A 12,570-nucleotide genomic window follows, 5' to 3' on the forward strand; every position below is an offset into this window, starting at 1 on the left:
GGCAGTTACAAGTTTCGTGTGGAAGGTCACAAAGGTGAAGTATCTGTCTCAAATTTAAAATGTGTATGTTTGTTATTAATGAAGTTATATTGGTTTTCGTTAGGCTTGGTTTTTTAACCCCCTTGTACATATTTTTATACTTTTCTTTTTTAAAAGTTTGTGTAAAAATTGAGGTATAATTGACATATATAGCATTATATTAATTCCAGGTGTACAACATAATGATTTACTATTTGTATATATTATGAAATGACCACCACAATAAGTCAGGTGATGGGTAACATCCATCACCGTACATACTTGTAATTTTTTTTCTTGTGATAAGAATTTTTAAGATTTACTTTCTTAGCAACTTTCAAATATGCAATACAGTAGTATTAAGTATAGTCACCATGCTTACATTATAGTCCCATGAGTTATTTATTTTATAATTGGAAGTTTGTACCTTCTGACCTCTCCACCCATTTCTTCCTCCCCCAGTACTCCTCTGCTGGCAAACTTTAGTCTGTTCTCTGAATTCATGAGATTTTTTTTTTTAATTTACTTTTTAAAATTTAGATTCTATGTTTAATGAGATCATATGGTATTTGTCTTTCTCTGTCTCTATTTCACTTGGCAGAATGCCCTCAGGTTCTATCCATGTTGTCACAAGTGGCAAGATTTCATTCTTTTTTATGGCTGATTAATACTCACTTGAATACATAACCATAATTTCTTTATCCATTCATCCATCGATGGATACGTATGTTGTTTCCATATCTTGGCTATTGTAAATAATGCTACAGTGAACATAGTGTGATATCTTTTTGAGCTAGTGTTTTTGTTTGCTTCAGGAAAGTCCCTAGGTGTGCGAATGCTGGATCCTACAGTAGGTCAATTTTCAATTCTTTGAGGAAACTTCATACTGTTTTCCATAGTAGTTGTACTCCACCAAACAGTGCACAAGGGTTTCCTTTTCTCTCTATCCTCACCAACACTTGTTATTTCTTGTTTTTTGGATTCAGAAATACTTAATTTTTTGACATGAAATCTAATTTAACAATCTTTTACAATATGTTCTTTTATGCTTATTCCAGGATTGCATTCCTGGCATACATTACACTTGATCATAATACATTTATTATCTTTTTTTTTAATCTATTATCTTTTTTATACAAAGGAGAAAATCCATATAATCATCTCAATAGACACCAGGAAAAAAAGTTGATAAAATTTAGCAAGTCTTCATGAACTTTTAGTAATCTAGAAATAGAAGGAAACTGTTGTTATGCTGATCTTATAAAATGAATTGAATCTATTCTCGCCTCTTTTCTACTCTGTGGGAGATGTTTTCTGTTTGGTTGATTGATTTGTTTTGTTTTAAATACTGTGTGTTTTTTTCCTTAAATGTTCAGAAGAATTCACTACTGAAGCTATTTTGACTTTAAGTTTTCTTTGTGGGACTTTTTTTAATTAAGGGACGTGAAGTCACTGACATTTAATTTTATTCAAATTTTTTATTTCTCCTTGTATTAGCTTTGGTAAGTTGTGTTTTTCAAAGCATTTGTCCATTTCAACTACATTTTTCCACAGCTTTATTGAGATATAATGAATATGCCATTAAATACTCCCATTTAAAATGTAAAATAAAAATTTTTTAGTATATTTTCCAAGTCCTGCAACTACCACCACAACCTAATTTTAGAACATTTCCATCCACCAAACAGAAACTTCATGCCAATTTGCAATCACACCCATGTCCAACCCCAGGCCTAGGTAACCACTAATTTACTTTCTGTCTCCATAGATTTGCCTTGTCATTTCATATAAACGGAATCATATATGATGTGGTGTTTTATATTTGACTTCTTTCACTTACTGTATGTTTTCATGAAACTTAATTTTTTTAAGTCCACGTGTATTATAGCATGTGTCAGTACTTTTTATTTTTTTAAGATTTTATTTATTTATTCGCCACAGAGAGAGTGAGAGAGCACAAGTAGGGGGAGCAGCAGAGGGAGAGGAAGAAGCACACTCCACTGAGCAGGGAGCCCAATGAGGGGCTCGATCCCAAGACCCTGAGATCATGAGCTGAGCTGAAGGCAGACACTTAACCAACTGAGCACTCAGGTGTCCTCTTTTTTTTTTTTTCTTTTTAAAATAAATTTTGATTGAAAAGTATAACCTATTTACAGAAAAATGCACATATTTTTTAAAAATAGAATTTTTTATAGTAAACACTTTCATGAAACCACCAGACACATCAAGAAATAGAACATTAGGGGCACCTGGGTGGGCTCAGTGGGTTAAAGCCTCTGCCTTTGGCTCAGGTCATGATCCCAGGGTGCTGGGATTGAGCCCCGAATCGGGCTCTCTGCTAAGCAGGGAGCCTGCTTCCTCCTCTCTCTCTCTGCCTGCCTCTCTGCCTACTTGTGATCTCTGTCTGTCAAATAAATAAATAAAATCTTAAAAAAAAAAAAAGAAATAGAACATTGTTGGACTGCAGCAGCCTCTTCATGTCCCATTCTCAACTTTGCCCCTTCCTTATAAGAAACCAATATCCTTGGTAATACCATAGAAATTAGTTTAGAATAAAAATGGAATCATGTAGAATGCATTATTCTGTATCTGCTCTAAATCAGCTATATGCATTTTTAAAACCTTTTTTTTTTTTAAAGATTTTATTTATTTATTTGAGAGAAAGAGAGAGCACAAAGCAGGTGGAGGCGCAGAGGGACAAACAGAGGGACAAGCAGACTCGTCAATGAATGGGGAGCCTGATGCAGGGCTCAATTCCAGGACCCTGAGATCATGACCTGAGCCCAAATCAAGAGCTGGATGCTTAACTGACTGAACCACCCAGGCACTCCTGTATTTTTGAAAACTTCTAAGAGCAGGTTCACAACATCGTTGAGAGGAAGATAGAGATTTCCCATATACTTCTTGCCCCTACACATACATAACCTTGCCCATTAACAACATCACTCATCAGAGTGGTGTATTTGTTACCAAGAATGAACCTACATTGACACATAATCAATCACCCAAAGTCCATGGTTAACCTTAGGGTTTCACATTTGGTACATACTATGGGTTTGGATAAGTGTGTAATGACATATCTCCATCATTATAATATCATCCAGAGTATTTTCACTGGCCTAAAAATCTACACAGGGTTTTTCAATTGTCGAATGTTATTATACTGTATAGTTATAGACCACACTTTGTTTATCCATTCATCAGTTGATAGACAGTTGGGTTGTTTCCACCTTGGGGCTATTATGAATAATGCTGGTAGGAACAAATAGAAGTGTAAGTCTCTGTACAGACATTCATTTCTCTTGTGTTGATACGTAGGAATGGAATTGCTGAGTCATACGGAAACTGTGTGTTTAACATCTTGAAAGATTTTTCAAAAGCAGTTTGTACCACCTTTTTAAATATTTTATTGTGCCATATATATGAGGGTGGCAATATATGAGGGTTCCAGTTTTTCAACATTTTTGCCCACAAAATGGGGCAAATGTGTCTTCCCCCAAGTTATAGCCACCTTAGTGTCTGTGAAGTATTATCTCATTGTGATTTTGATTTGCAATTTCCTGAAGACTACTGATGTTGAGCCTCTTTTTTAGTTTATTAACTGATTTGCATGTTTTCTTTGGAGAAATGTTTATTGAAATCTGTTGCCTATTTGTCTTTTTTTAATTTTCCGAAGTGTATTTATTAGATCCCTTTTGGTTGCATGTGACAGAAACCTCTACCTTAGATGAAAGAACAGAATGTACTTTGAGGACAGTGTTGGGGAGAGATATTCATGTTATGCAGTGAAACACAGGAAAGACTGGACACAGACCCCGGGGACTGTAGGATACCCAGACAATCCTCTACCCATTGTTTATCTCTCCTTCTCAGTTGTTTCATTCCCATCTCTCATAGGGTTTGTCCTTCCACTCTCAGGTCACATGGCAAGACAAAGTTATTGAGAATTATTCCTAGGCTCCCCTCTCTCCATTTTATCTTATTATATTATTTTTTAAGATTTTATTTATTTGACAGAGGTCACAAGTAGGCAGAGAGGCAGGCAGAGAGAGAGGAAGGGAAGTAGGCTCCCTGCTGAGCAGAGAGCCCGTTGCGGGGCTCCATCCCAAGACCCTGAGATCATGACCCGAGCCGAAGGCAGAGGCTTTAACCTACTGAGCCACCCAGGCGCCCCCCCCCTCCATTTTAAAAGCCTAATCAGATATCTCTTAGTCATATTATAGTTTTCTAGGGGAGAGATTCTAATTATCCCAGCTTGGTTATTTAGCCACCCTTAGAAGAAACAGCTGTGACCCAGAGGGTGGTAGCCCAGATGATAACCATGTAGATTCAGGGCAGATGTTTGCAATTACAGCCCTCTGGCACCTGATCTGTGTGTGTGTGTGTGTGTGTGCACATTGAGCAGAGAAGTATTTTTGCATTTTTAAAAAGCTGGGGGTAGGGTGGGGTACTAGCAAAGAAGAATATGTAACAGGGATATATGTGGTCAGAAAATTATAAATATTGGGGCTCCTGGGTAGCTCAGTCGATTAAGCACTCAACCTTGATTGTGGCTTCTCATGACCTCAGGGCTGTGAGATTGAGTCTTGCGTTGGGCTCAACTTTAGGCATGGAGCCTGCTCAAGATTCTCTATGCCTTGGGATGCCTGGGTGGCTCAATTGGTTAAGCGTCCACCTTTGGCTCAAGTCCTAGAATCAAGTACCGAATCAGGCTCCTGGCTCAGCAGTGAGCCTGCTTCTTTCCCTGCCTGCCATTCCCCCTGTTTGTGCTCTCTCTCTCTCTTTCTCCCTCTGACAAATAAATAAATAAAATCTTAAAGAAAAAAAAAAAAAGATTCTCTCCCTCTCCTCTCCCTCTGCCCCTTTCCCCACCTCTCTCCCTATTTTTTTTTAAAAAGGTATATATATTTATTATCTGACCCATTGCGGAAAAAATTTGCTGATCCCAATGTAGGGGGAGGGGAATAACTTCTCCAAAAGAGATATATTGATCTGCGAACTAAAAGAAATCTGTAGGCTAGGGGCGCCTGGGTGGCTCAGTGGGTTGGGCCGCTGCCTTCGGCTCGGGTCATGATCCCAGGTCCTGGGTTCGAGCCCCACGTCGGGCTTTCTGCTCAGCAGGGAGCCTGCTTCCTCCTCTCTCTCTGCCTGCCTCTCTGCCTACTTGTGATTTCTCTCTGTCAAATAAATAAATAAAATCTTTAAAAAAAAAAAAAGAAATCTGTAGGCTATTCATTCCACAGCATATTAAAATGATCCCATATTCAATCTGCTTGGGAAACCAGATAGCAAAATTAAAAGGATTTCTGTGTTGCAAGACTTCTCATAGTATTTGATATGTTAGAAAACATTATGAATCTTCAATAATCTTTTATAAAATTTATTTTTTTTTAATTTTTAAAGATTTGTTTATTTATTTGACAGAGATCATAAGTAGGCAGAGAGGCAGGCAGAGAGAGAGAGAGGAGGAAGCAGGCTCCCCGCCGAGCAGAGTGCTGGACTCGGGGCCTGATCCCAGGAATCTGGGATCACGACCTGAGCCAAAGTCAGAGGTTTTAACGCACTGAGCCACCCAGGTGCCTAATTCTAACTAACAACCCTCAGATCAAGACCTGAGCTGAGATCAGGAGTCAGATGCTTAACCAACCAAGCCATCCAGGTGTCCATTCAATAATCTTTAAAAGGAAGATAAAATGTTTTTTTCCCATATATATTTGACTATAGAACTTAATTTCCTCTTACTTCCAAGGAAATAGTATTTCATGGAATACACTTTGAGTAAACTTTTTAAAAATTTTTTTTAAAAGATTTTGTTTGTTTATTTGACAGAGATCAAGAGTAGGCAGAGAGGCAGGCAGAGAGAGGAGGAGGAAGCAGGCCCCCCTGCTGAGCAGAGAGCCTGATGCAGGGCTCAATCCCAGGACCCTGGGATCATGACCTGAGCCGAAGGCAGAGGCTTTAACCCACTGAGCCACCCAGGTGCCCCTTGAGTAAACTTTTATAAAAGAGCTCCTGCATGCTCTAATGTGGGCTTTGTTTCCAGTCATCCTTCAAGTTGAGTTCAACAATGACTTTGTAGCAGGCCTGGGATGCTATGTGTAATGGAGGTCCACAATGAACAACACATTCTCTGTCTCCAGGGAATTTTTAGTCTAGTGGAGGAGACTGATAAAAAGATAACCTATTATAAGGGGCTGAAGAGTGCCTTAAAGGATAACCGAGTGTATAGAAACCCAGAGAAGGGACACCACCTCAGCCTCATGGGGTAGAGGTGGGAACATCGGGAAAGTCTTTCATGAAGACATGGTGACTGAGCTGAACCTTAAAGATCAACCAGCAGAAGTTTACCAGGTGCAAAGGAAGAACAAAAGGTGAGTTTTTGCACAGAGTCAGATAGAGGCAGTGGCATTAGATAGAATTGGATCATTTTAAGAGTAACCGAGTAGGACTCAGTCATTGATTAGGTACAGAATATGAGAGAAGGGATGGCACAGAAAATAACTCTCAAGATTAGGAGTTGGACAGTTGGGTGGGAGACCATAATGAATTCAGTTTTGGATCTTTGGAGTTGGGATTCGGTTTTGGATCTTTGGATCTTTGGAGTCCTATCAGCCATCCTACTGGAGATGGCCTGCAACGTTGGACATATGAGGCTAGAGCTCAAGAGAAAGATCTGGACTGGATTACAGATGAAGAAGTCATTGTCATACAGATGATAGTTAAAACTGTTTCCTTATTTTAAAATTAGGTTATTTGTGTTAATATTGAGTTATAAGATTTCTTTACATATTCTGGATACAAGTTCCTTACCAGATAGAGTTTTGCAAATATTTTCTGCTAAGCTGTGGGTTCTCTTTCAGTTGGTTGATGGTATTTTTTGACATCCAAAACCATATTCTATAGTTTTCTATGAGTCTGGCTAATACTGTTTTTAATTATCAACTGCATAATTCCATGTAACTTTAAAACTTAAGGAAGTTTAGTTTCTTTACTGGCAAAATGTCGGCTGCTGCCTCCCACCCTTGGTAAGGGCTCCTTTTTTTTTTTTTTTTTTTTTTTTTGTTCCTTGGCTCTGTTTTGTGGATGGAACTTACGGGAAGTAATTTTGTATTGGGAAGTTTTATAGTCCACTTTAGCTTTTTGCTGGGACAGAAACAACTTTAAGGTCATAGCTGTTTATATGCAGATCATATCCAGATTCACACATCCACTATCTACTGTTCATCAAAATCAGCTGGGGATCTAAAAAATCTTAATCACAAGGCTGCAACCAAGACCAATTTAATCAGGATCTCTGGGTTTCCAAGGGCAGGGGGACCCAGGCATCAGTGACTTTGAAAGCTGTCCACGTAATTCCTATATTTATTTGAAGTTGAGAGCTACTGTGCTGGACATCATTTCATTCATTCGTTAATTTAACAAACACTCATTGAAGATTGGCTGTGTTCTAGACACACTGTCAGGTGTTGGGTATTTAAAGGTCAATTAGACAAAAATAGTCTGCTTAAAATCTAGCCCGGAAAGACAGATGCTAAACAAAACATATGAATAATCATTTAAAAAAAATTTTTTTAAAAGATTTTATTTATTTATTTGACAGAGAAAGATCACAAGTAGGCAGAGCAGCAGGCAGAGAGAGAGAGGGGGAAGCAGGCTCCCTGCCGAGCAGAGAGCCCGATGCAGGGCTTGATCCCAGGACCCTGAGATCATGACCTGAGCCGAAGGCAGAGGCTTAACCCACTGAGCCACCCAGGTGCCCCTGAATAATCATTTACTGCAGCTGTGAACTAAGTGTTTAGTAGCTATCTCTGTTCAGATTTCCGAAGTTCATTGTGTCAAAAACTGAACTCTTAATCACTCTGTCCAAATCATTTCATCCTTGTATAGTTTCTAACCTGGTAACGTCCATTTCAGTCACCCAAACCTTGATATTTACCTTTCTCCTTTATGTTTCTCATTCAATCAGTACCCTATTGCTGCCTCCATCATGTCATGTAACGGATTCTTCTCTCAGTCCCCCTTGCTGATATCTCAGGGCAGGTCCTCACATCTCATGCCTAGATGACTGCAGTTATCTACACCAATTCTAGATTGGTTCCCTTCCAATCCAGTCTCCATTATGTCATCAGAATGATTATGCTCAAATGCAAGTATTTAATGGATCCTCAATACTTACAAGATAAAATCCAGCTCTTTGCCTGTACCTCTAGGATCTGACAATTTTTGAGGCCTTATCTCCAACACAAAAACTACTCTCCTCTTACGCCAATTGCTTCGGTTATGTTGTTTGCTTATGTATTGCTACATAACAAACTATCTCAAAACTCAGTGACATAAAATAACAACTGTTTATGACCTAAGAATCCCAGAATATAATTTCTACAGTATTTTATTAATGAGGCAAGTCACCAAGGCCAATCCAGGGTAGAGGAATTAGATCCCACCTCTCACTAGAAGTAGCAAAGAATTTGTCATAGCAAAGAATCTGCCATACCAAGGGTACCATCTAGTGAACCATAGGTCTTTTTTTTCTTTTTTCTCTTCCTTTTTTTTTAAAGATATATAAATATATATTTTTTCCTTTCTTTCTGTTTCTTTTTTTATCAGGTCTATTTTTTTCTAATACTATTCCGTTTGCCTTTCCCCAGTTTCTCAGCTTGGCAGCTATATGCTCTTCCAGACTTAACTCCAGTGTCACAAAGCCTTTCTTGAGTGACAGGGCAACTGCACGATGTTTTTTCAATGACTTAGCATTTACTGAGTACAAGGCAACATGCCCCCAAAAAGAATAAACCAAGCCCTTGCCTCTAGGGCAGGGGATCACCCAGGCGGAGCTGATTCTTCTCCCTTTTCTGCCATGACTGTATATTGTACTTATGCCTACGTCACATTTGTTTCATGGTTATAAATATGATTGCTCTGCTACTACAGGGACCTCCTCAAATTCTCTGGTTTCATCTAAATTCTCTCAGTTGCAGGTAATTGAAATCATTGTAAGAAAAAAGAAATATAGGTATGGGAGGAGGACAATATTGATTATCTGAGGATTATGAAATTGAATTTTTTTTTTTTAAAGGGAGGATTGGTGCTGGTATCTGGCATGATGATCCAGGCAGAAAATAATACCAAGTGGTCTTACTTTTACTCCCCTTACTCTTTCCCTGTCTTCCTTCCTCTCCCTAATCTTCTCTCCTCTTCTCTTTCTTTACCCCTCACACTCCTTCAGGCTGTGTAGTGGCTTCCTTCACTCCTACTGCAGACATTGTTCCCCCACATGATGAATCTTTTGGCCATGATGGTACTAGGTTTTCAGAATGGTGTCCCCAGAGGTAAATGACAGTCTTTGCTATTAGTCCCAGAAGAAAATTCCTGAAAGGAAAGTCACTAAGGCCGGAGGAATGGAGCACTGCTGCCATGCTGGGGAAGGGCTGGTCTCTTATCAAAAATGTGGTAGAGAATTGTCTCAGGTCAAAAACCACTGGTTACCTTGCTTTCATTTCTGTTTCCCCACAGCTCTGCAGAGTTATTGACACATAGCAGGAGCTCCCTAAATCTTTATTGCATGAAATGAATGAATGGAGGAGTTGAATGAGTGAATGAATCCTTGACTTGAAATGTTTTCCTCTCTGCACCAAAGTCCTAATTCTGTGAAACTCTCCCAGACATTTCTCGCTGATTACAGAAGAAGTCAGGAATTCTGCTGTTTAACCAGCTCATGGCCACTCTGTGTGAACCTGCCTTATAGGTACAGACACATGAAAGAACACGACTAAAATACCAAATTGCTAGGCTTTATTTTGTTTCATCTTTAGTCTGGGTTTTTTGGTTTTTGTTTGTTGTGTTTTTTTTTTTCCCCCACATAGACTGCTCATTTATTAGCGCTGGTGCTACAACACAATGGTTTCCAGTGAAGACGCTGAGCTGCGTGGAGGTGGCAGAACAAGGTGAGGTTCAGCTGAGTGGTAGGCTCCTAGTTCTTCTACTCATTCTACTCATTCTACTTCATCGTAGTCCCACTTGGCTGAGAAGCCCTGAATCAGGCTGACCTTTGTGTTGAGCATCCTCTTGGTGCCTTGGCCACCCACTCCTCTTCAAAGGTGTGCGGGATGGGGCCGTACACATACTGCTTCTCCCAAATCAGAATGAGAGCGGCGAAGCTGATGAAGAACATGCCCCCAACTGTCTTCCACTCATTCGTGTTCCTCTTCATTTCAGTAAAGCTCTTGTTGAACTTGATGCAGTACCATTCAACTTTTTCATCAATGGAGAGGCCACTCTAGGGATCCTTCTGCTTCTCTTTCAAGACCTCTTCTCCTTCTGGCTGGCAGAGAGGTTCTTGACGTGGGCCACATAGGGCAGAGAGTAGTCACGCCAGTCAACGTAATTCAGGAGAGCATAGTTTTCACTCTTCATGATGTCTCCATGTGCTCCAACACACACTGAGGTGGAAATTGCTCACTTGCCAATTAGGCTAAATACTCTGGTAGCCAAAATTCTGCCATTGCCACCTGCCATTGCGCACTGCGACCACTGTGACCACCCTCTGTGCCCTAGTCTGGGTTTTTTAGATGAGGAAAAGTTTGGTAAGTGTGGTATGTCCCTGTGAAAGATCCTCCAGGAAATCAGAGAGCTTTCAGGGGAGTCAGTGCCGGGGTTGGAGCTCAAACGCAGCTGTGAGTGTCAGCAGTGTCTCATTACCAGCATCATGAGCTCACCTGGAAAGTTGCTGCAGTTTCTGGAGACCTCCTCACAGGCAGCCATCAATCCATAGCTTCTCTCAAAGGTTGGTGCCCGAGCAGCAAGCTTTTGAAAATTCTTCCTGAGATCTTTCATTCACATTCACTGTGTTCCAAGAGATGAGAGAAAGTGGGAGACTGCTCATGATTTCATTCTCACCAGAGGTTTTTCTTTGGCCACTAGTTAGAAGAGAGAGTCAGAATCTTACGGAGAAAGAGAAAGAAAGGCTAAATGCTTTCGGTAGCTCTCCTACCTTCTCAGAGTAGGTCTAAGCTCATCCACCAGGTCGTGTTTTTGTTTTTGTTTTTTCAGGACATGCTGGCTGCACTCAGTAAGTGCTAAGTCATAGGAAAAACAACATGTAATACCCTCAACATGTAATAGTCAAAGAAACACTATGCCACTGGTATTATCATTGGGCTCTCACCTCAAGAGCCCAGATTCCCTGATTCATCAAGACACTAGGATGGTGATAAATAAGCCAAGTCTTTGCATTTGGTAGCCCTTTTTTTCTTGTGGAGGACACAATCAAAGCTAGAAACAATTATGTGGAAATAAATACACTTGAGAGATAGTTTCAGTTAATGATAAATGCTATAAACATGTGATTTATAATGTGTTGAATAGAATAGGATTTAGGGGAGACTTTCGGGTTGATGGCTAGAGAAAGTTCTCTGAAGAAGTAACTTTTGAGTAGTGAGACCGGAATGAGAAGAAGGAGTCAATTATGTGAAGATCCACTGAAGAAGGAAGAACAGATGTTAGAAAGGGTGAACTTGATGTATTCAAGAGACATGAAGAAGGTCCTTGCACTGACTTAGGGGAAGAGAGTAGGTAGGGCCAGGCCATGAGAGACCTTGTAAGCCAGGCAGAAACTTTGTATTTTATCTTAATTGCAGTGGAGGATTTTCAACAGGCAAGTTACATAATTAGACTCAGGCCCTTTATCTGTGTCGTCCAATATAGTAGCCACTAGTCTTATGTTGTTATTCAAATTTAAATCAATTAAAATGAACTAAAATTTAGTTCCCAAGTTACACCAGACACATTTCAAATAGCTACATGTGGTTACTGGCAGCTGTATTGGAAGTGTAGGCATAGAATGCTTCCACTGGAAATGTAAGCATAGAACATTTCCATCATTGCAAAAAGTTACTGTTCTAGAGAGAGTGGAAGCAGTTAGAGGCTACCGCTAATTCAAGTTAAAGACATTGATATCTTAGACAAGGGGTTGTAATAGCTGAGATAGTGAGCAGCGTTGTACTTGGGGTAGAGTTGGAAGGTAAAGTCCATAGGACTTCCCAAAGAATTGTTTATGAGGGAAACAATGGAAGAGATGATTTAGCTATATTTGCAGGTCTACTTTGGCAGAGTTAGGAGGATTAGAAATATTTACATGTGGAAGAAATAGATCTCTGTTGGCTCAATGAAATAGAACTCATCCTTCAGGGGCGCCTGGGTGCCTCAGTGGGTTAAGCCTCTGCCTTTAGCTCAGGTCATGATCCCAGGGTCCTGAGATCGAGCCCCACATCAGGCTCTCTGCTCAGCGGGGAGCCTGCTTCCCTTCCTCCCTCTGCCTGCCTCTCTGTCTACTTGTGATCTCTATCAAATAAATAAATAAAATCTTTAAAAAAAAAAAAAAAGAACTCATCCTTCAACTGGGAGAGAGCAAGAACTTTTAAAAATCATGGAGATACAGGGGCGCCTGGGTGGCTCAGTGGGTTAAGCCGCTGCCTTCGGCTCAGGTCATGATCTCAGAGTCCTGGGATCAAGCCCCGCATCGGGCTCTCTGCTCGGCAGGGAGCCTGCTTCCTC

General features: G+C 40.1%; 1 pseudogene; it reads right to left on the reverse strand.

Annotated features, from left to right (window-relative positions):
• Nucleotides 1-6,039: 6,039 nt before the first annotated feature.
• LOC125084368 (cytochrome c oxidase subunit 4 isoform 1, mitochondrial-like) lies at nucleotides 6,040-10,563 on the reverse strand (annotated as a pseudogene).
• Nucleotides 10,564-12,570: the final 2,007 nt, after the last annotated feature.

The sequence above is a fragment of the Lutra lutra genome, chromosome 14 (assembly GCF_902655055.1).
Source record: "Lutra lutra chromosome 14, mLutLut1.2, whole genome shotgun sequence".
NCBI classification, from domain to species: domain Eukaryota; kingdom Metazoa; phylum Chordata; class Mammalia; order Carnivora; family Mustelidae; genus Lutra; species Lutra lutra.